This window comes from Triturus cristatus, chromosome 4_1 (genome assembly GCF_964204655.1).
Source record: "Triturus cristatus chromosome 4_1, aTriCri1.1, whole genome shotgun sequence".
NCBI lineage: Eukaryota > Metazoa > Chordata > Amphibia > Caudata > Salamandridae > Triturus > Triturus cristatus.
The window spans coordinates 127,528,973-127,552,526 of NC_140585.1; the positions used below are offsets into that span (position 1 = coordinate 127,528,973).

The 23,554-nt window shown below is 50.9% G+C and overlaps 2 non-coding genes across 2 annotated transcripts; both read right to left on the reverse strand.

Moving 5' to 3' along the window:
- TRNAC-GCA (transfer RNA cysteine (anticodon GCA)) lies at nucleotides 1-72 on the reverse strand. The gene has a single exon. It is a non-coding gene; the product is annotated as a tRNA-Cys (tRNA).
- A 4,293-nt stretch (nucleotides 73-4,365) lies between these two features.
- Nucleotides 4,366-4,437, reverse strand: TRNAE-CUC (transfer RNA glutamic acid (anticodon CUC)). Its single transcript has one exon. It is a non-coding gene; the product is annotated as a tRNA-Glu (tRNA).
- Nucleotides 4,438-23,554: the final 19,117 nt, after the last annotated feature.

Below are 23,554 nucleotides of genomic sequence, written 5' to 3' on the forward strand. Positions count from 1 at the left end.
AGGGGACACCCGGATTTGAACCGGGGACCTCTTGATCTGCAGTCAAATGCTCTACCACTGAGCTATATCCCCAACTAGTTCCATCGCTCCACAATAAGCAATACATGTGAACTCAGTGGCCCTGCCTGTGCAGTATCTGTTAGTTCCACATATATATATTTTTGTCTTCTCCGGTTTTTCCTCTCAGCTCTATCCCCAAGCATTGGAGGTTGCTAGCACTGAGCTACAAACATGTCCTCCAGTTTTGTTCCTGTCATTCACCCCTTTGGCGTGCCTGACCAATATTCACCTGTCTTGTTCACTATTTCATCACTGAGCTTCATCGCCGAGCTTCAAGGCGCCCCCGAGTATGATCACATTTCACCTTCAGCATGGGGACAGAAAGCCTTGGGAAATAGGATGTTTTTGTTTTTTCCACCGCGAGAAGCCTACTATACGAATGAAATGGCAAAAGAGGGGCCGGGGGAGGAGGTAAAGCGACACTATCATATATCCTTCAGGAGGGGCAACGAGTGAAGTGTGTGGGGTTTGATGGGGGCGACTACAGCGCCCCATCCCCAAACGCTGCCAGTGAAACCAGGAGGTGCACACGACACCGCTACCAGGCCCACGTCACCGCCAACAGGTACACGTCACCGCCTGCAGGTACAAGTCACGGCCGAGAGGTGCACGTCACCAGGTACACGTCACCGCCGCCAGGTACACGGACCCGGAGAACTCGGCTGAGCACATAATGTGGAGTCATCAGAGTCCTACAGGGGGAGCGAGGGCTGGGAGGAATGGAAGAGAGTCGTGAGGGCTGGAGGAGGGCGCAGAGGAAGGGGCCTCGTGGCAGGAAGTACTGACTCTCTCCCATTTGTAAATGCTGCAGTGTATACTTAGTGCCTATATAAGCAACCCTCCCCACCTTTGCAAAACATAACCTGCACTTGGAATAAATAAGCACGCAACACAATTTTGTTGGGAAAAGTTTGCTGCAGGTTTATTCCATACAAAAGTATGCCAACGTGGTGGGTTAATTTAGGGGCGATCCAAGGGCAGGCAGAGGTGCCATGTCCTCCTGAAGGGCCAAATTGCACTGTAGCCAATCCAATCGTTGGTACCAGTTATGAGGGGATCCCCCTTTGTATACAGTGAACCACTGGTCCACCACTTTACTCACTCCCATTTAAGGGCGGAGCATTGCAAGGCGAGCCCCCGTTGCGCAGGCTTACAACCGCCCGAAGGACTAGCGGGCGCCAAAGATTTTTCGCCAGGGTCCTGCCGTAAAGACTCGTGGGGTTTGGCACAGCACCCCTCTTGTTCTTCTGGAGAGGTATCCTTCACTTCCTCCCACCTACGGCTCGCCCTGTAACTCCGCCGATGCCCAGGATGTGACCACAGTGGTTCTTGCCATGATTTCATCACGGATTGAGTACTGCATGCCCTCTATTTCGACATTAACACATTTTCCTTTAAAAAATTGCACACTGTCCAAAATTCAGTAGCTTGACTTGTTTTGGAAATTCCCACATACAAATCTGCCTCTGGTGAACTTCTTAAGCTGCACTGGCTTCCAGTGAGGATAATAATCATGTCTGAGTCCCTTTGCATTGCCCTTAGAGCTCTATACAATCTGGACCTAGTTTCATCAGGTCTAAGTTTCAATAGTATTTTCTGACCAGGCGGCTTTGTTCAGCCAAACGTGACCAGGCCAGAGGGGCTGGTGGATCTTTGTCAGTGGCCACAGCTAAAGTGTGGAACTCGCTGCCCCGCCACCTATCTGGAATGGAGAACCACCTGTCCTTTAGGAAAGGCCTCAAAGCGTAGATTGTTGCCTCATAAGGGCCCAAGGTTTCTGGGTTTGGCTGTTCCTTATTTGCCCAGGTTTTGTGGTCCCAGTGGGTTTGGCGCCTTGACGCCTTTCTGTATATGAGCGCTCTATAAAGGTGCTTTTATTTCTATTCATTTCAAACACATTTAATTTGGGATACCCCGTGATCTCATCCTGCTGTGATTCAACATTGGTCAAAGGCCTCTGGTTCAGGTTACATGCGAGTGCAGTCTGCTGTTCGAAATGATGCTGATGATGCCGAAGGCATTGGACTCCATGTCCAAGGGAGAAGGAAAATAAACCCTGAGTAACATCAGGCCATCTGGATCAAAGATTCCTCCCTCTGCCTGAGGATCAAAGGCTGAAATATTCTGAGTTGTAGGCACAGTATGCAGCCGTCTTCCTGTGTGTGGCGGGTGGAGTTGGTAACTTCTCAGACTCCTTCTCCAGAGCTGTGACAAATCTCAGATGGCACAGTGCTGTCATTGGCCAGCCAATCACAGTCCATGTTAGATATGTAACTAAACTAGACCCTGCCTCTGCTCCTTGAAAGATGCTGCAAGGAGTTGATCGGGGCTTTGGTGTGGTCCAGGCTGGGTTACTGCAGCATTGTCTCTGCCGGAGCCTCAAGGAAAGAGAGCTTGAAACCCAGGAAATGCTTCTGTGACAATTGACATCAAAGGCCTCCCAGCATCCCCGGGGCTCGTGTGACTGGGCGCCATCTTAAAGCCCGGGAGTGCCACAGCCCTAGACATGTCCTGTCCTTGTTGGGGAATTACACGCCGACAACGAACAAAGGGGCATATCAACAACAACCGGCGATAATTATCGCTCAGCGCTCTTAGCGTGAGGATAATTATCGCCAGCTAGCGTGAATTTTTATCGCTGAGATAGCGTGCTATTAGCAACGCTTATCTCAATAGCGATAAAAATCTACACGCTAACAGGCTAACGTGAGATCATCGCTGGAAACCTTGTTGATAGGGACAGGCAAACTTAGCCATGATATCCACCTTACATAGGATATCATGGCTAAGTCAGAAAAATACCAGACGTAAAAAAGCAGCGTTAACCGCGGTTAGCGCTGCTTTTTTTGTCTCTAACAGGGTTAGCGACATTCTTGATAATAGGAGAAATGTCGCTTAGCGACATTTCTCCTATTACTTTACTCTGGAACGCCCCCTTTGCATCTCATTAGAGATGCAAGGGGAAGCGTAGAGTAAAAGGGTGCTAACATGCAAATTTGCGTGTTAGCGCCCTGTTGTTGATAGGGTGCTAGTTTTATCTCTGCTTTTTTGGCTTTTAAAGCCAAAAAAGCAGAGATAAATCCCTTGTTGATATGCCCCAAGATGTTCAACTCAACAAACCTGCTCAGACAGTTCACATTCAATCACATGAACCATGACGTCAGAACCTTCTGTCTCCTCGGAGCCCAGCTCTGTCCAGATGGACCTGGAAGTGAATATTTGTGTCACGTTGTTCATTCACTGTAGCGCAAGAACTACTTTGTTCTTACGTCACTCACTTGGAAATTTAATGTTGGAAGCAGAATGCTTTTTTGGGTCAGAATATTTAAGTGATTAAAAGCATTTTACTCAAATAAATTATCAAAGGGCCGAGCGCGATTTGAACTCGTGACCCCTGGTATCTAAACCAGTGCTCTAACCCCTGAGCTATGAATCACTATAGACAGAACAGGGAGCACCATATATCTTCGTGATAGTAGGAGGGGGGGTCTCCTGGGGTGTGGGTGGATGTGAGATCGGATGATGGATCAGCTGCAAAAGAGAATGAAGTACAAGCCACCCGGCCATGAAGACTAGTCGTTCCCGTGCAGAGTAATTCAGAAACAGGCTCCACTGAATATAATTAGGTAAACAGCATATGCAACACATTTAAAACAAACGGGTAACCAGCCTGGGCTCAATGGCCACAGTCGTCAGAATACAAACATTTCCAGTCACTTTTCCCCATTATTTGCCGGTGGAAACATAGCCCAGACTTCATTACCTATCCTAGAGAGCAGTTTAAAAATAAGTAACAATGCTAACCTTTACATACGTGCATCAGAGAAACTAGTGCTTAAACTGAAATGTCCCCACTTGTACAGTTATAACGTCGTCTTTGCTAACACGCCTCCTCACCTCGAAGTCACTGCTCGTTTTATGAGCTCCTAACTGCTTGTTCAGAGATTACACAGAAACAATGTGTCCAGAATCACACAGTTCAGGGCGTTTGACGAGTTATCAATTAAAAGTCTACAAATGTATCCGTTGTCAGTGAGTGGACACAACATACACCTGTGGTAACCGCGCCGCATGTGCGAGCTCCCCCAGAGTCTGTCTGGAAAGGACGCCTTTCGGCTGAAATTGTAAAGCATTATGGAATGTTCTATTAAATAAAACAAAAACACTCTAAAGATTACGCGGCTGTAGAACGTGTCTCTTTTGTATATGTCAACCACTTGTCTGCCTTGAGACGTTACACCTGCATTAATGTATAATTTAGCATATGTTTTAAAATTAAAGCGTTAATGTAGGGAAAAATGAAACTTCCCTGACCGGGAATCGAACCCGGGCCGCGGCGGTGAGAGCGCCGAATCCTAACCACTAGACCACCAGGGAGCGTGACTATTTACTTTGTGACATTAAGTAATACCTGCAGAGATGCAATATGGAGTACAAGTGTGCACATAATCATTGACACTGGTAGCTTTGGTACATGCTTTTAACCGTTTTTCTGTCTAAACCACGAAAAGGTACATCAACACTCAGCACACGAGCCTCCCCTGTACAGCAAAGAAGGAACAATAAGCAGCCGACGCACGGATGCCTGCACTCAGAATACCCGAGCAGAAGCTAATACTGCCCATCAGAGGAACATATGTCTAGAAGTATCCAAGAGCCGCGGAAGTTTCAGACAGATACCACAAGAAGAATGCGCGAATAACCAAAGCACTCCCAGTAAACAGGTCCCTCGTCTTTTTATTGCAATGTACATCACATCTCATGAAAGAAAAGTGCGCGCTTATTATCGCCAATTAAAAGCTCATTTCTGTCTCTAATCTTTTTATTATGAAGCGTATGCACTTGTTAAAAGAAAAAGCAGCGCCATGAAAACAAGCTACAGCGAGAGCGACAGGAGGCTGAAATACACCGTAAAGGGGGGGGGGGGGTACATTAATGGACATGAAAGACACACTACAAAGGCACCGAACGTGAAGAAAATAAGACTCTTCCGGGAGTGCCGGGCCGAGCTCAGGGCTCCCTGCAGGAGCAGACCTGCTCCCTCCTGCAAACACTGGGACGGGTGGTGAGCTGGTTTCATTTCAGCCCTTTTGAGGGGTGCCAGGGGGTGTTGCTGTGGAAAGGAAACTCTCCAGTGTGGGCTTGGCGCTTTATCAAACCCTTGAGTTGGTGTTTACAAACAGAACGCTACCCGAATATACAGACTCGGTGTCCACTTCTCATGTCATAAAACACCGTGTCAACTCCTTCGATAGCTCAGTTGGTAGAGCGGAGGACTGTAGTGGGGAAGCTGATATCCTTAGGTCGCTGGTTCAAATCCGGCTCGAAGGACTTTTGCAAACTCTCCACTCTTTTTTCCTCTGTTTCACAATAGAAAGCGCCTCTTTCTCAGACACTCACACACCTGGGCTTTTCCTGCCTCCTCTCTTCTCCCTTTACAGCCCAGCTCCCTCCTAAGGGGGAGGGGGGCTGAGAGGGTCTCCCTCCCTGTGTGCAGCCCCCGCTGCAATCCTCCATTACCTCCTCGTCCAGTCTTCCTCGCCACAGTAATACATATGAGCCTCCGGCTCCACACAGAACTCCAAGTAAATAAAAGAGCAGCGCTCTAGTCTCCCCTCCCTCCTCCAATATGGCCCCCAGTGGCTTCATCCAATCCTATAAAAGGATACAAACAAACCAGCTCGATCTGTTCTTTTTTTCTGCACTTCTCCGAGTGCTGTGTTCCCTGATGGTCAGGTGAGTGGGGCTGGGGTTCTGCTTGAGCAGCCCTGTTTTGCCCTAGGGTATCACGTTTGGGGGAAGTAGTTGATTTGTATTGTATTGTTTTGCTACCATTTTGTTTTTCCCCTTCTTCTGCCTTCACGCCTCTGGTCCTGCTTGAGCGGACTTTCGTGGCGTTTGTTTCTGTGTCACTTTTTGGACTTGTTCTTGGAATCCTGATGTGCTGGAGCTTACTGCCTGTTTTCGGGTGTTTGCTTCCTTTCCCGACCACGCGTCCTGCTGAGCGGACGTAGCGCGGCCGGGTGCGTTTGTTCTGGGGGCCGGAGGCTCCCGGTCGCATTCCTACCTGCTGCCGAGGCCAAGTGGGCTTTTATTGTGGCCGGAGGCTCCCGCTCGCGTTCCTTTTCTGCTGCGGTTCTGAGAAGCTTTCGGTCTGACTCCGACCTCACGCGAAGGTCTGTAGCTGTCTATGTGCATGCGCGCGGCTTATCTTCCGACATTTCTGTTGTTTTTCGGCATGCATGGGCTGGCTTGTATGGTTGCCTAGCGACCATGGGGCCTTTTTATACCGGGCGTGTTGTCTTCATTGCCTGTGTTTGATTCACTCGTCCACTTGTGTTTCTCTATGATGGAGAGTGGTTCTATGGATGTTGCTGCTCCTGATCCCTTGGTTGTGGCTTCTGGTTCTGGTATGCAGATCCCGTCTATGGACGTGTTGCAGCAGATGATCAATTCTGCTGTGGCTGCTGCAATGCAGGGTCAGGTGCCTGTTCCTCCAGCGAAGAGGGCTAAGGTTGATGGCGCTGCTGCGGCTGATTCTGAGAATGAGGAAGAGGTTGATGTCAAGGGTCGCTTTGTACAGGGTGCCGACCTGAAGGAGGTGCTGGGTCACATTCGCGAGAACTTGGTATTTCCTGCTTCTGTTGTTCCTCTGGAGGACGATCTATTCGCACAATATCAACGTCCTGAACCTGATTCTTTGCCTCTCCACTCTTCGGTCTTAAAAGTCTTGGAGAATGAATGGAAGGATGTGGACAAGGGTTCCTTTCCACGATTTTTAAGTAAGAGGTACCCGCTGCAGGATTTTGCTGTGAAATTCCCTTCCTCGGTGAAGGTTGACTCCTTGTTGGCCAGCATGTCGTCTCATGGGACTGTGGTTTCGGAGGATTCTTCTCCTGCTGACCCGGTTGACCGTAAAGTGGATGGTGCGGTGAAGCGCACTTTTGCGGCTACTAATTTTTCTATCAGGGCTGCTGCCTATTCATCTTACGCTATCCAATCCTTGCTTAAGGATTTTCAGTCTCTGTCGGAGTTGTTGGACCAGGGAGAGGATGTTTCTTCTACCCTAGTTATGATGGAACAACAGGTTCGGATGCTTTCGGATATCTCCTTTGACTCTTTGGGAGCGGCGGCTTCTGCAGCTGGGTCTTCGGTGGCTGCGAGGCGCCAGTTGTGGCTTCGTTCATGGAAGGCTGATGCTGCGCAGAAAAGTCTCCTGATGAAGATCCCTTTTTCTGGGGTTAAACTTTTTGGGTCACCTCTGGATGACATGGTGAAGAAAACGGCGGAGGACCGCAAACTCCTGGCTCCTGAGAGGGCGAGTCGCTTCCGTTCCTTTGGTTCTCAGCGGGCTTTTGGCCCTTCTAGGAGGGGTAGGGCTGGTCAGCCCTTTCGTGGAAGGGGGCGTGGCCGGGATGCTCCTTCCTTTGGTAAATCCCGGTTCTCCAGTTCCTCTTCCTCCTCAACTCCTGCACCGAAGTCATGACTGGTTCGCTCCTGGTTTGGGTCCGGTTGGGGGTCGCCTCAGTTTCTTCCTGGATTCTTGGAGAATGACTGTGTCAGACCAATGGGTGCTACGGGTGGTGTCAGATGGCTTGAGTATTGGATTTCTCCAGACTCCCCTAGACTGTTTCAGGGCCACTCCTTGTCCCAGAGACCCTGTAAGGAGATTGGCGCTTTTGGACGGCATCGCATTCCTGTTGGTCAAGGGTGCGGTGATTCCTGTTCCCGTCGATCAATCGGGGTTGGGTGTGTATTCCATCCTATTACTGGTGTCGAAGTGCACTGGGGATCTTCGGCCAGTGATGGACCTGAAGTGGTTGAATGCTTACATCCCTCACCAGAAGTTCAAAATGGTTTCCCTTCAGTTGATCCTTCCTCTGATATCTCAGGGCGACTTCCTTATTATTATTATTTGGAGTTTTATATTGCGCACGGTTACCCTTGGGCATCCCAGCGCTATCCCTAGATCAACCACCGCCAGCACATGACACATTAGACCGGGAACAGATAAGTTTTTAATAGTTTGCGAAAGCGCAGAGTGCTGGTCTCTGCCCGCAACATAAGAGGAAGCGAGTTCCAAGCGGAAGCCGTATTCACTGAGAACCTTCTCCCTCCAGTGCGGGCACGCTTTACTCTAGAAGACTGGAGGAGGAATTTATGATCCGAGCGGAGAGCCCTTGCTGCTTTATAGGGTTGGATCATGTTCCTCAGGATTGCTGGACCCTTCCCCTGCAGACTCTTCTGTGCCATGCAGAGTGCTTTAAAGGTTACTCTTTCCCGCACTGGGAGCCAGTGCAGAGTCTTCAATGCCGGTTTGGCGGACTGCCTTCTGGGAACATTGGTCAGCAGTCTGGCTGCTGCATTCTGCACCTGCTGTAACTTCTTAAATGTGGAATCCGGCGCGCCCAAGAAGAGTGCATTACTGTAGTCCAGCCTCGAAATGATGAGCCCCTGTATAAGCAGCTTACGTGAGGTCTCAGGGAGGAGTGACAGAATCCTGCGGGCTGACCGGAGCATACCAAAACATACACCCGCGGTCTTTTTGGCGTGTGTTCTAAACGTCAAGTCCTGCTCCAGCCATACCCCCAGGCTCTTAATCTCCTTCTTCGGGCTGGGAGGGACTCCCATGCAGTCAGGCCAGCTACTGGGGGACAAGGAAAAGGAAGATTGACCTAAGATCATAAGCTCGGTCTTTGAGCCATTCAGTTTAAGGGATGAATTACACATCCACCTAAACACTTCCTCTAGGCAGGAATGAAGCACCGCTGGTTGCTTTTCTAACTGAGAAAGCCCCACCACCATCTGCGTATCATCCGCATAGCTAATGATGTTAAAGCCAAAGGGAGACACCACATCCTCCAGGGGGGCCATATATACATTAAATAGTGTAGGGCTCAACGACGAGCCCTGGGGGACCCCGCACTGGAGGGAAAGGGGGGAGACTTCTCATTTCCTTCCCAGACTTCAAATGACCGTCCTCCTAGAAAGGAGGCAAGCCATCCCAGAGCCATCCCTGTGACACCCAGCCCTTCCAGCCGCTGGAGTAGTACCTGATGATTAACGGTATCAAAAGCCGCACTCAGGTCCAGGAGGATCACTGCCACTGACCCTCCTGAATCCAGAATGCATCTGGCTTCCTCCACCACGGCCAGAAGGGCGGTGTCTGTGCCCTGTCCAGGACGGAATCCCGTCTGGGAATCCCGTAACCGGCCATTGGCCTCCAAGAAATTCGAGAGTTGGTAGTTGCCCAGTCTTTCCGCCACCTTGCTCACCCCTGGTAGCAGGGAGATCGGCCTAAAATTGGCCAAGTCGGTGGGGTCAAGGCTCGGCTTCTTCAGTAGGGCCTTCACGACCGCTCCTTTCCATCCAGGTGGCACAACCCCCTGCGATAGCGACAGGTTAATCAGCTCGGTCACTGGGGCCACGATGGTCGGCGCAACCTGTTTTAAATATCGCATCGGGACAGGGTCCTTGGGCGAGCCACTCTTCAGTTTCCTAATCACACTCAACACTTCCTCCGCAGTCACAGGGCCAAAAAGGTCCAGCTCAGCTGCTCCTACCCTGTGCCGAGCAGTTGGCTCCGCCACTGCAGTTGGCTGAGGGAGTGAGCGTAGGATGGTATCAATTTTGGAGTTGAAGTAAGTGGCCAGCTCCAGACATTTCCCTTGGGGATTGTCGTGAATCACCGGTGGGTCGGGGGTTTTTAGTAACTCTTTCATCACTTTGAAGGACTCTCTCGAGGAACAAGTGGCTTTACAAATTCTTTCATCGAAGTATTTGATCTTAGCCTCCCTTATCGTATTCTTATATGATCTCATAGCTGAGCGATAATTGTTCCTACTTGTTATCCCCCAATCCTTCCTCCACCCCCGTTCCAGCCTTTTGCAGCTCTTTCTCAGTGCCCTCAGCTCAGGAGAGTACCATGGGGCCGAGCCCGCTCTCTTATCCCTAATGAGCATCTTTTTCTTAGGGAGAATAACGTCTAATAACGTTGCATCGATAGACTTGAGAGATGCTCATCTGCATATCCCTGTTCATCCAGACTCTCAGAGGTTTCTCCGGTTTTGCGTGCTGGGTCGTCATTACCAATTCCAGGTACTGCCCTTTGGGCTCTGCTCTGCTCCCAGGGTCTTTACTAAGGTTCTGGCTCCTCTTATTGGACATTTGCATGGGGAGGGCATTAGTGTTTTTCCTTATCTGGACGACATTTTAATTTCTGCTTCTTCTCTTCCTAAGGTGGAGTTACATGTCCAGAGAGTGTGCCATGTCCTGGAGCATCATGGGTTCCTAGTGAATGTACCAAAGTCCTCCCTGGTTCCTGCACAGGAATTGACTTTCATTGGGGCTCTGTTCAGGACTCAGTTGGGGATGGTGTTCCTGCCCCCTCCCAGGATTCTGTCCCTGGTTTCTGCAGTTCGTGCCCTGTTGTTGGGGCATTCTCATCCTGTGAGCCTATGGTTGAGGGTTCAGGGTCTGATGTCGGCGTCGTTGTTGACGGTGCCGTGGGCTCACCTCCACATGTACCCGGTGGTGTCCCACATTTTATCGCATTGGGACCCCTGTTCCCTAGATATGGGTGTTTTGGTTCCTATGTCGGACGATATTCGGGTGGTCCTGAGTTGGTGGTTGGACGAGGGTCATTTGTCCAGGGGCCGCCCATTTCCGATTGTTCCCACCCGCGTGGTCACTACCGATGCCAGCCTGCTGGGGTGGGGTGCTGCTCTGGGGGATTCGACAACTCAGGGGGTTTGGCCTCAGTCGGTGTTGTCATGTTCCTCCAACTACAAGGAGCTGAAGGCCGTCCTTCTGGGTCTGTTGGATTTCTCGGATCTTGTTCGGGGTCACCATGTGCAGATCCGAACGGACAATCAGGTTGTGATGTCTTATGTGAACCATCAAGGGGGGTGCAAGGTTCGTTCCCTCAGTTGCCTCAGCCGTCAGATATGTTGTTGGGCGGAGGTGCATCTGAAATCCCTCTCTGCCATTTACCTACCTGGCGCGGAGAACACTGTGGCGGATTGTCTGAGCCGGGTGTTTCCTTCCATGGGGTCTTTGTCCCTGACGCATGTGATGTTCAGGAAGTTGCGGAGGATGTTTGGCTCTCCGATTGTGGACCTGTTTGCTTCCCAGGAAGATGCCAAGATCCGTTGTTTTTGCACAGTTATGCCTTGCCGGGATGCCTGGAGAGTGGATGCCCTGTCATTCCCTTGGCCGACGGGTCTGTTGTATGCCTTTCCACCTGTTCCCCTGATTCCGGCGGTCTTGCAGAAGATCAAGAGGGAGGGATCCTTTGTGCTTCTAATTGCTCCGGGTTGGATGCGTCGCCCTTGGTATCCCCTGCTGTTGGAATTGGCTGTGTCTCCGGGGTGGGCCTTGCCATTCATACCTTATCCTCTGATGGGTCCTCTTCTTCCTCTGCCTGTGTTCCGTTCGTTGGGTCTGCGGGCCTGGCTCTTGAGAGGGATTCATTGATGCGGAATGGTTGTTCGGTGGCTGTGGCTGGGGTCATTCAGCAATCCCGGAGGCCTTCTACTCTTAAATCCTACGCGAGGCACTGGGATAATTTTGTTTCTTGGTGTCTGAGTCACAAACTATCGGTGGCTTCTTTGGACCCGGCTCGCATTCTGGATTTTTTAAATGATGGTTTTGTGTTGGGCTTGGCCATTTCGACTCTTCGGGCGCAGTGGGCTGCGATTCGGGCATTCCATGTCCTCCCTTTGGTTTCTGTTTCACCGTTGGTTGCTAGACTTTTTAAGTCTCTCTCTTTCAAACGCCCCCGTCCTATCATGTGTCCTCCTCCTTGGGACCTACCTTTAGTTTTGCGTTCTTTGCAGTTGGCTCCCTTCGAGCCGTTGGAGTCGGTGGACTTGAAGTTTTTAACTCTCAAGGTGGTGTTTCTGGTGGCGATTGCTTCTGCCAGACGTATGGGTGAATTGGGTGCCTTCCTTCGTTCTGCCCCATTCTTCTTGGTTTTGTCGGACCGTGTGGTCTTGCGCCCTCATCCTACATTTGTTCCTAAGGTGGATTCTTATTTTCACAGGTCTGCTGAAGTGGTTCTTCCAATTCTTTGTCCTGATCCTTCCTCGGCTGAGGAATCCCTTTTGCACCTCTTGGATGTTCGTCGTGCCTTATTGATCTATTTGTCACGCACTTCTTCCTTTTGCAAAGTGGAAAACTTATTTGTCAATTATGGTTTGTCGCATCAGGGCCTGAAACCCTCCCTCTCGACGATCAGTCGCTGGATTAAGGAGGCCATTATGTTGGCGTATGCTTCGGTTTCTGAGGTTCCCTCCCTTCCTGTTCAGGGGCGTTCCACCCGATCTGTTGCTGTGTCTTGGGCTTCCTTCAAAGGGGTGTCCATGGAGGATGTTTGCAGGGCTGCTACTTGGTCTTCCCCTCATACATTCATGTCCCACTACCGCCTCCAGCTTGGGGGTGGGGGTTCTGTTTCATTTGCCTCTTCTGTTCTGACTGCGGGGGTGACTTGAGAGGTTTTTCTTTTGATTGCGGTACCTCTGTATATTAAATTATGTTTTTCATTGCACTTTTGGTGTGATCTATTTTCCTTACATGAAGCTGATTGCTTTGGTATCGGTTCATATGTATTACTGTGGCGAGGAAGACTGGACGAGGAGGTAATGCCCCGGTTACTTACCGGTAATCTTCATTACTCCAAGTCCTAGTCTTCCTCGCCACAGTATAGTTTCCCTTCCCTCCCGGCCCTGGTGGTGGCTTCATGTCTGCTGCTTGGTTGTCAGATCGGGCTGGTTTGTTTGTATCCTTTTATAGGATTGGATGAAGCCACTGGGGGCCATATTGGAGGAGGGAGGGGAGACTAGAGCGCTGCTCTTTTATTTACTTGGAGTTCTGTGTGGAGACAGAGGCTCATATGTATTACTGTGGCGAGGAAGACTAGGACTCGGAGTAATGAAGATTACCGGTAAGTAACCTGGGCATCATCAGACAGAGCCTGGGGCCCCTGGGCTGGAGAGCCAGGCCGGGACCCTGTCTGAAGCAACCCAGGTGATGTTGCTGGGGAGCGCTGCTGAGAGCGTCTGCTAGGAGGTGGGAGAGTTGGTGTGAGGGAGAAGTGTGTTTGTGTGTGTTTTTTGGGAGGGAGGGAGAGCGTGTGTGTTTGTTGAGCCTGTGGCCCCCTGTGTCACTGTCAAGGAGTCGGGAAATCCGAGAGATCACCTACTACTCAATAAACCAAATCATAACAGTTCCTCGTTAGTATAGTGGTCAATATCCCCGCCTGTCACGCGGGAGACTGGTTCCCCGACGTAGAGGTGTTTTTTTATAGTCAGCCTATAGTTTGAAAGCATGACGATTGAACATCTATTTTAAATGTAATCTATAGTGTAGCACTGATGCTAATGAGCACTGACGCTTTCCACTAATGAGATCATCTCCTATAAGTAAAAGATCTACTAATGCAATCTCATAACTTTTGCAAATCAATCACGGGCAATTTTAAGTGAGACACTATGGGAATGATGTCTGCCTTTTCATTTTAAGCTTCTGTGTACTTTATTGAAAAAAGAAACGTGCACGAAGGGTTGTTATTTACATAAAAATCAAAGTACTACATGATGTATAAAATGCATTTACGCTACTGTTTTTTACCCACGCTACATAAATGAAATGATGGATCGGGCTCTGAATGCGGAATTGTTTTATATGTCGATGAAACTTTTATTTATCTTTATTTAATTGTACTGGTTTACAAATTAAAGGCACACTGTAAAAGTACCACTGGCCCGGTCGTACTGTTTCCAACATTCTAAACTGCGGGCTGACCGACAAAGTCCCTGCAGGGGACCCTCATAAGAGGGCGGCCCTTTTAGTGCCACAAGATGGCACACTGGGCAGCCTAGTGTCCAGCGACCCCTTTGGGGTCCCGCTCGTCACTTCCGGCCGGGGTGGGGTCTTTGAGAGGTATAAATTCCTCCCCCTCCTCCCTGGCGGCCTCTTTGTCCCCTCGCCCTTACGCCGATTGTGTCCGTGGGAGCTGCTGCAGATTAGCACGGTGAGTGCATTTCTTGCCCCCGCCCGAGCATCCATCTGGGTGCATCTGGAGCAGGGCGGCACAGCCAGGCCTGCGGCCCCCGGGGGGGGGGGGCAGCAGCAGCACCCATCGAGCTCGCACGGTATTTGGTCAGGCCGCCCGAGGGGGCTACGGGGTTTAGGGGACACAACTTTCCTTGATCCCCGTTTCCCGCTCAGTAGTTGTCGTGTCTGGGGGCTGGGGTGCTCCTCCTCTCCCTGTGTGTGTGGGGAGGCATTCTGGAGCACGCGACTTTAGGCCCGGTCCGCAAGGTAGTGGCACCGTGTCTAGGGGTTTCACTTAGACACGTCTGCCGGGCCTTAATTTGGGGAGACAACGTGTTTTGCTGCACAAGCGACGTTGGGCCAATCGCAGGGGCAGCGCGCATCTATTTGTTCATCCATTGCGGGTCACGGCAGTTGGGAGACGTTCTACCTGGCAGATGTGCACCCCATGCCACGGCGTAGGGGTATTTGTGAGTGTGGCAACTGGGTCGCAGGAATTTGGCATGGCGGAACCGCCCAGTTCACAATGCCCCCCCTCAATATGACGGCATGCTCGGTGGTTGGGAGGGATCGATCGGAGTCCTTCGCCCGGCGGGCCGTTCCCCCCCTGCAGTCCACTTGTGCGTGCTACCCCGCACCCAACCCGGGGGTAGGATGCTTGCCGAAAAATCAATAGCTGGCCAATACTCCTCATACAACGTGCGCGGGGGGGGCAGTGAGGGGGGTCGTAGTGGGCCAAATCCGTCTGAGCCCCACCCCGGGGGGGGGGGCACGTGGTCGGCCCGCTTCACCGGCGGTACAGGCCGCAGGGGGGCCAGTGTTGATGTGGCTCCTCCCGCTCCCCCCCTCGCCACTTGGCTGGCACAGGGGGCGGGTCAGGCTCCCCCATTAGGGACTGAGCCTGCGACGCCCGGGCGCCGGCCCAGCACTGGGATGTTAACAGCATGTGTGCCCGAAGGGGGCAAACGGTGACACGGCCGCGGGCACGCGCACCCGTGGAGTAGCCAGCAGGGTGCCAGTACGGGCCTCTGCCTCCACCCGCATGGTGGCGTTTCCAGGGGTTCTCTGCCTGCGCCCCCCCCCCCTGCTCGTTTCCGGAGCGGGTTGTTTCTCTTCAGCTGTACCACGGGGAATGTGGACAGACATTGGGGGCAGAGTTGTCCAAGCCATGCGGGGGAAGGAGACAGCGGGCGAAGCGCCCTCCCCCTGCTTGTATTCCCGACCGGGAATACAAGCAGGATGTTTTCGTGCGAGCCCAGACAGAGAAGCGAGCAGAATCCACACAAGCAGAGCGGTTCGAGGAAATTCTCTCAGCGGTTACAATATTGGTTTATGTTGGCAGCCTTAGGGAGAGGATCTGGCGTAATGGTGATTGCAGCCGACCTTGGAACCAGGGAGCTAAGTTCGAGTCTCGGCGTCAGCTTGCAGCCTGTGATTCCGGTGTTTGAAACTGTATGGGATTGCCCGGGGTTGCCAATATTTGCGCAGAGACAGGACGGCTGATAACACAATATGGGCTTTCAATCGGAAAAAGAGACAAGCAGTGCTAATGCGTAGGGAGGGTTTGCCCAAGTCCCAGCTGATGGTGTTGCTTCAATCTGGCTCAATTTAAGGAGGAGCTACATTAGCTTTAGTGTCAGTTGTGAAAACCTTCATTTCCAGTCAGTTGCAGCTTCAAAAGTTGGAGTATAAAGTGTAAGTTTAAAGGACTGTCCTTTCATGCACCTTTCTCATTCCACAGCCAGTAAAGTGAAGGCCGTTGCTTACACCAGGGATTTTAATCCCAACATAAAATCCTACACCCACCACAGGCTGCTTCTATGCGGGGGGAGCAGATCGGGTCGGTTGCCCCCCCCACTGCAGCACTAAGGGCCCTCCCGTTGATGGTGCTTTTCAGCTATGGTACGATCGCTTCAAGGGTATTGTTCTCTATTGGGGCATCGCCTGATCACTACATGATTTCATCTCCTTCTTTACTTCATTATGCTCACGAAAAAGTGTCTCTCAAATCAGTGTATTAACACTTGTTACACGGAAATGATGGAAATGTCACTTATTGCAATCCATTACTTCGGCAGCTATCTTCAATGTTTGATCCCATTCCCTGCTATCTACAGTTGAATGACTGACGATGACTGACACAGTTAACAGCAGTTACAAAATCATGCGAGTGGTAAGAAGCGATTATACGAATGTTCAGCAGCAATAGCAGCCAATAATTTGAATCGGGAAGTCGGTGCTTCCCCCCAGTAGCCAAAGGCAAATGCAGCATTGCAGCTTACAATGTGAACGGGTAAAATCAATGTTCACGGCAGATATGATGTTCTTGCTGCATCATAAGCAATATTGTCTGTCAGCGCGCCCAAGTGAAAAGTTTGCAATATTAGTCACAAGCTCAGTTGCTGCTTATTTATCTTATGCAACTAACAACCATTGACAAAGCCAACTACCCTGACATGTCAGGTATGATGGTCTGGCTGGATAATATATCCGCATGCAATGACAGAAACAGCAAAATACCAGTCGGGAGGCACATCACCTAGGCACAGAATAGCTCCCTCAAGCATAGGGGGACCCGGGTGCAGGTACTCAGGGGGTGTCACTGGGGGAAGGTTTACACAAGCTTTTATGGTTGCAAGCACACAAGAGGGGACACCAAGTGCATTTCTCATGTGTGGTCACAGTGTACAAGCACACACGAGGTGTCTCGGCCTGCAAAGCAAGGCACGTTTCCTGGTAATAGGACCAGCAGGACTGGGGCATCTTAAGTTACAAATAAATAAATATAAATAAATAAAAAATAATTCAGTAATGCAAGGCATTCATTTTATTTAATAGAAGTGCCAGGGCACTCGTCAAGTGCCATTGACAGTACCCGTGGGTAAGTGCAACGACTCATTTGGTCACATGTCTCATTTATTTCCAATTATTTTTAGTAGGGGGCAGGGTGCATTGAGCAATCTGTGTATTGTACTGTGAGAAGTATATTGGCTAAACTATAAGGGGGGACAGAAGGTGCCCCGTGGGCATGGTATCGGTGGGTGGGCACGCTGGTCCCTTGGAGGACGTGATGGGGTTTGGCTGTCTGGGGCGGGGCCTGCACAGACTTAAAACTGGAGGTCAGTCCAGGCTTCCCACTTGACCCAACTGGGTGATCACAGGCACATTTGCATTTCAACTCGCTTCCTTGTGTTCTTCACACGTGGGAGTGCTCTCATGCGAGTCGATTGAGCAGACTGCAATGTCGCTCTAGACCTCATGTAGGACACAGATGCAATTAGAAGGTCTCTTAGTTCATTGGTAGGATTTTCACTAATACTGAGGTCCACAACACTACAGAAATGAAGTACAGCGGATGATGCAAATGCCCATAGGTACCACATTTATAGATTGGGACGGGTTACTGGGTATGCCTTGCCAGGACAGTGACACACACACTTTACACGAACTGGAGCCTCTGTAAAGGTATGATGGAAACGCAAACTGGTACATGGTACTCTCCCCTCCAACATGCTGCTGGCCATTATGTTGGCAGGATCTGTGACTGACAGGCAAGGACATCAAGGGGCTGATTAAGCAACAAGGTCAGTTGCATGGTGAACCGAGTAAGTTGTCACTCCGCGAAAGGGTGCGGTGGTGCCACAGTGGGCACAATTCATATAATTTCCAAACCAGGTCAGGAGTGCATACTCGTGCACAACAGCACGTGTGGTAGTATTATCAGTTGCCCTTGGTAGAAACTTATTTGGGGGCCCCTGTTTGGATCAGCTTTGAATTTGATACAGTCCAGCTCTTTCTTGCCCACCTTGGGAAAAGTACTGACAGTGCACGGGCATACTCTTCCAATTTCTAAATGTGTTTCCATACAATATTTGGGGATGGTGACGTGTTTGCAATAGGGTAACACAGAAGTAGCTCACTAATAGTAATGAAAATAATAGGTGACTCTACCAACTAGCATGTTTTGATATAAAAAAAACAAACACATTTTAGTGATGTTGTAAGGGTGGAACACATGGCCCAAGCGGCGCGTGGTGAAGCGTTGCAGGGAGGCATACTGGGCCCGGTAATCGGAGCGCTGTGGGTCAGTAGTGCGACCGTTGGTGTTAGTTTTGCTCTCACAGGTTGAGAAGAATAATAAGAGACTTCTACTTGGTTGGTGCCAATTTGATAAGGGACTGTGTTCTCCGCAAGCACATGTGCCACCTGTCCAGAATCGTTGCATTTTCAGTATACTACTACACCAAAGCCATATTAGGGCTGTTCGCCTGGTTGGGGGCCTGTGCTCGAGAGAGGCAGTGTCGGGCCTCCCGTCCCCGGGTAGGGGGGGCAGTGCTCTCTCTAGGTAAAGCTGCTGTTTGGGGGGCCTTTGGGGTGCATCTTGTTGATGGCACCATGGGTCAGTGAGTGGCATGCTCAGTATGAGTCGAAACCGGCACGAGCCGGTTCCCCCCTCAGCGCAAGGTGTGTACATCACGCAAGGCTTGTAGTTTGCAGGCGCCCATCTCCTGTACTTACGGTGCCAGGCTGTTCAGACTGACTGTGTATATTTGTGATACTCTGCTCAATCTGAGCTACTTCAGTCTCATACCATACCAGGCACTTTGACTCCCAAAGTATCGTATATATGTTACTGTCTCACACATGCACACTCCAAGTTTGGGAATATCTCTCAAAAGCAGCCTTAAACCTTGGTCTTCTTAGAGTTTTATGTTGTTCAAATAGGCGTAATTACTGATATCGGTATGTCTCCCTCATCTTCATGGTTTGATTGCTAGCAAGAAAGTGTCATTCATAGTCTTTTAAATGTCACTCTTAGTGCACTGGAATGATTGAAATGTCACACATAGCAGTTGAAACCTTGGCAGCCATGGATGGGGGCGGCTAGCTCTCGGTTGGCTATGCAAGAAAGCTATAATTGTGGCTTATGTATCTTATGCGACTAAGAAGCATTGACTAAGCCAACAGATGGGCTTGTTGTAGGTGTAGTGCTCCTTTTGTAGCAAATACAGGGAGACAATGACCTAGCGGCTAAATACCAGGCAATATTCAGCACATTGCCTGAGCAAGCTGGGTAGCCCTGCAAATTAGTTGGGCCTGCACAAGCCACACATATACCTGCTACATTCTGGCCCACGCTGAGACATTTACATAAGTTGTATCACAGCATCGCCAGTTTCTTTTACTCAGGCCAATTGGTACTATGGCGATGCATTATCAATTTGCACAGATTTTGGGCCTGCATTAGCCACACATACCTCCTCCAGTCTGACCCCACTAAGACCAGTCAGCTCTGGCTCCACTCCGGGTCTGGCTGATACAATAAAGCCTCTAACTTATTTAATGTCATTGGACACATGTTGGCACGTTAATGGCCAGGTAGGCGATTGGTTTGGCTGGTTTTAGTGGAAGGGTCAGGATGTGGGCGGGCAAAATCAACAGTCAAACTCAACAACAAGGGTTGACACGCAGTGGAGGGCCCTTGGCTAGGTGCACTGGTAAGCTTTTACCTAGACAGTATTTATTTAGTGGTTATTCAGGTAGTAAAGCAGGGATACCTTTTGCAGTATTCACATACCGGGAAGTACGTAGTGAGGAAGTAATAGTTCCCCTAGTTGCGCAACATGTATATGCATTTGTAGAGGGTGCTTGTTAAAAGCTTCCTCGGGTCCAACGAGGGCCAGGCAAACGGGGACGGCTTGTACAAGAGATAAACATGAGTAGTTACTCAATACGGTGTGTTAGAAGGGATGTTGCCTAAGCAGAACTCAAACTGGCCTTAAGTGCATGATGGAGACAATGACATGCCAAAGAGAAAAAACCTGTGTTAAAGGGAGGGTATGCCTAGGGTGATAGCTTACATATTTCACGGAATCCCGTCAATCCAACATGCCTAAGTAAGCGAGGAATGCCAGAGTGATGGGTTGGACCTGTTATTAATTTTATTAAACACACCAAGTACTACGAAGTAGTGACATTTGAGGTCATATCAATGGTACTTCCAGGACACATCTCCATCAGTACACACACCTCCAGACGGGACTGCTCTCCCCTGGAGCAAAGGGAAGCAAAACACCATAGACGGCATAACGCCAACGTTGGGAAGCAAGAAAGATGGTGAGGGAGTGGGGAGCGATGAATCTCGGTCTGCTCGCACAGGCAGGCGAGTTCCGCAGGGGCTTAGCTAAGCTTGCGGCCAGGCAGCGGGCTTGTCAAACTAAGGGTTGCAAGCATGCACCAAGAGATGGATCCTCGAGACCATCCAGGCCCAGCCCTATAGCCAGGGAGCCAGACATTTGCAGAAGCTACCAGCTAACTAGGGGCTTGCAGTGCAATAAGCTGAGGGAACATGGGGTCAGAGCATATTTGGCTACAATGATCGATGAAGGATTGTTTTGGCGTTCCCACTGCTCAAGAAGGGGCAAGTATTCGTTCATGTTATTCCCCCTCTTACACTGCAGGTACACAAGGACATCCGTGCTTATGTCACATATTCTGTGACCCGTCGAAGGTTCAGCAAGCAGGGTAGGCTGCGTAAGTTGTCACTTCACTAAAGGGGGCAGTGTCTTATAATGGAAACCATACATTTATTCCCTCAAACCTGTTGTGACACCATTACTATGTTCGCCAGGGACCAATCGAAAAGAACTATGAAATTGTCTGGTCAATGTGGCGAAGTAATGCACCCTAGAATAAGGCCACAAGGTGCAAATTAGCAACCAGTTGGGGACAGGTGAATTTTAGTGGTCTGAATTCACCCCCGGCTCCCGTGGCATGGAGCTCGTTTGGGGGAGGCAATGGAACCTGCGCACAAGAGCTGCATCTGCGCTATGCGTTAATTCACTGAGCAGAGGGGATTTGGCTTCATTAGACAAGGGTTGCTACACGCCAAATTCACAGGGTGCTTTGAGGACGATGGGATACATCTCTCCAGAATAGGAATGGACTTGTTCCTCCTGGACCTAGGGGAGGCCCTGGAAATAGCGGGATGTAAGTAGGTGCGCCGGCCTTGGTGGGGGGCTCTGGCTGCGACAGTCGCCACACCCAGGGCTGTGGCGGAGTTACATGGCGATCCAGAGGCGGAAAGGTACTCAGGGGTACCCTCTTCAGGAACACAAAGGGTACTGAGGCTGAATATCCCCAGGAAGTCTGTGCGGTGGACCCTGGGGTGCAACGGCGCCCCATGTGTCCTATGGGTGGTTGGAAACCTGTACAACCGGGGGTCGCTTGAACGCTCTACCCCTCGTAGGGGGGGGCGTGAGTTGTATGGTGGACCAATGGTTCACCGGAAGTGGGGGGAGGGCTATCCCCTCACGACAACCGCTAAGCACCGATTGGCTAAGACCACGATGCAAGTTGGCCCATCAGGTGGTAGGCCGCGAGGGGGGGCTTGCCTTTGGATCGCCTGTAAGATAACCCACCATGTTGGCATATTTGGTATGCTAATAAACCTGCAGCAATTTTCTCCACCAAAAAGTTGTCTTGTCTGCTTATTTATGCTACTTGTATGTTGCTGCGGGAGGGCTGGTGAGTGTGGCCGATATTGGCACTATGCGGGTTGACCGACAAAGTCACCGCAGGGGACCCTTATAAGAGGGCGGCCCCTTTAGTGCCACAAGATGGCACACTGGGCAGCCTAGTGTCCAGAGACCCCTTTGGGGTCCCGCTCTTCACTTCCGGCCGGGGTGGGGTTCTGGGAGAGGTAAAAAATTCCTCTCCCGCCCCGCTGGCGGCCTCTTTGTCCCCTCGCCCTGACGCCGATTCCCTCCCTACCGCTTACCCGGTGTAATCAGGGTCAGGGGGGAAGGATATTCTAATCTTTTTATTTGTGTTGCAGGCAGAGTTACATGTCGATCCAGAGGCGGAAAGGTACTCAGGGGTACCCTCTTCAGGAGCACAAAGGGTGCTGAGGCTGAATATCCCCAGGAAGTCTGTGCGGTGGACCCTGGGGTGCAACGGCGCCCCATCTGTCCTACGGGCGGTTGGAAACCTGTACAACCGGGGGTCACTTGAACGCTCCGCCCCTCGTAGGGGGGGGCGTGAGTTATATGGTAGACCAATGGTTCACCGGAAGTGGGAGGGGCTATCCCCTCACCACAACCGCTAAGCACCGATTGGCTAAGACCGCGATGCAAGTTGGCCCATCAGGTGGTAGGCCGCGAGGGGCGGCTTGCCTTTGGATCGCCTGTAAGATAACCCACCATGTTGGCATATTTGGTATGCTAATAAACCTGCAGCAATTTTCTCCACCAAAAAGTAGTCTTGTCTGCTTATTTATGCTACCTGTATGTTGCTGCGGGAGGGCTGGTGAGTGTGGCCGATATTGGCACTATGAGTGCGAGTGGACTCAGCATCCAAAGAAAACCCCTCGTCTGGGTGAAGCGCTCATGATCTGGGCTTACTTGAGAGCTTTGACGAGGCCTTGGACAAGCTGCAGGGATCCCCGAGAAGGTCTGCTGCCCTCCTACAGGGGTCCCTGAGAAGAGGAGCAGACCCCCGCTGGTGCTCTGAGAAGAGGCGCTGACCCCCCGCTGGTGCCCTGAGAAGAGGCACTGACCCCCCGCTGGTGCCATGAGAAGAGGCGCTGACCCCCCGCTGGTGCCCTGAGAAGAGGCACTGACCCCCCGCTGGTGCCCTGAGTAGAGACGCTGATACCCCGCTGGTGCCCTGAGAAGAAGTGCTGACCCCTTGCTGGTGGCGCTGACCTTCCGCTGCTGCCTGGAGAAGAGGCGCTGCCCTCTTGCAGGGGTCCTTGGAAAGAGGCGTTGAGCTCCCGCTGGTGCCTTGAGAAGAGGCACTGACCCCCGCTGGTGCCCTGAAAAGAGGCACTGCCCTCCCGCTGGTGCCCTGAGAAGAGGCACTGCCCCCCGCTGGTGCCCTGAGAAGAGGCACTGCCCTCCCGCTGGTGCCCTGAGAAGAGGCACTGCCCTCCCCTGGTGCCCTGAGAGGATGAGCTGATTCTCGCTGGTGGCGCTGACCTTCCGCTGCTGCCCTGAGAAGAGGCGCTGCCCTCCTACAGGGGTCCCTGAGAAGAGGAGCTGACCTAGAACAGTGACTGGTATTTTTCTGGATGGTTAATTCATTCCTGCTGTTTTTGCTCTCCAGTTAGTTGTGTGTTGTGAAGGTCCCACGCATCTTCCACGCTTGTAAACTCTCCCGAGATCTGAGTCTATTCAAGGTGCAGCAAATTGCTTTCTTCACAGTGTGCCTCACAGCAGTGTGTTTTCTGTGTCTGTTGAAGTTTTCCTGAGTTTAGTAAACAGTGGGTTGAGAGTTTTATTTTGATGTGTGTTTTTTTCTACCTACTATGGTTCATGGGCATACACAGCCTCACACTGTGTGTTGGAGAACGTTCTCTGAAAGGCTGTTAGAGTTAAAAATTTGCGAACATTCGTGACAAGAATTTTCAATTCTATTAAGGACTACGGAGGCGAGGATT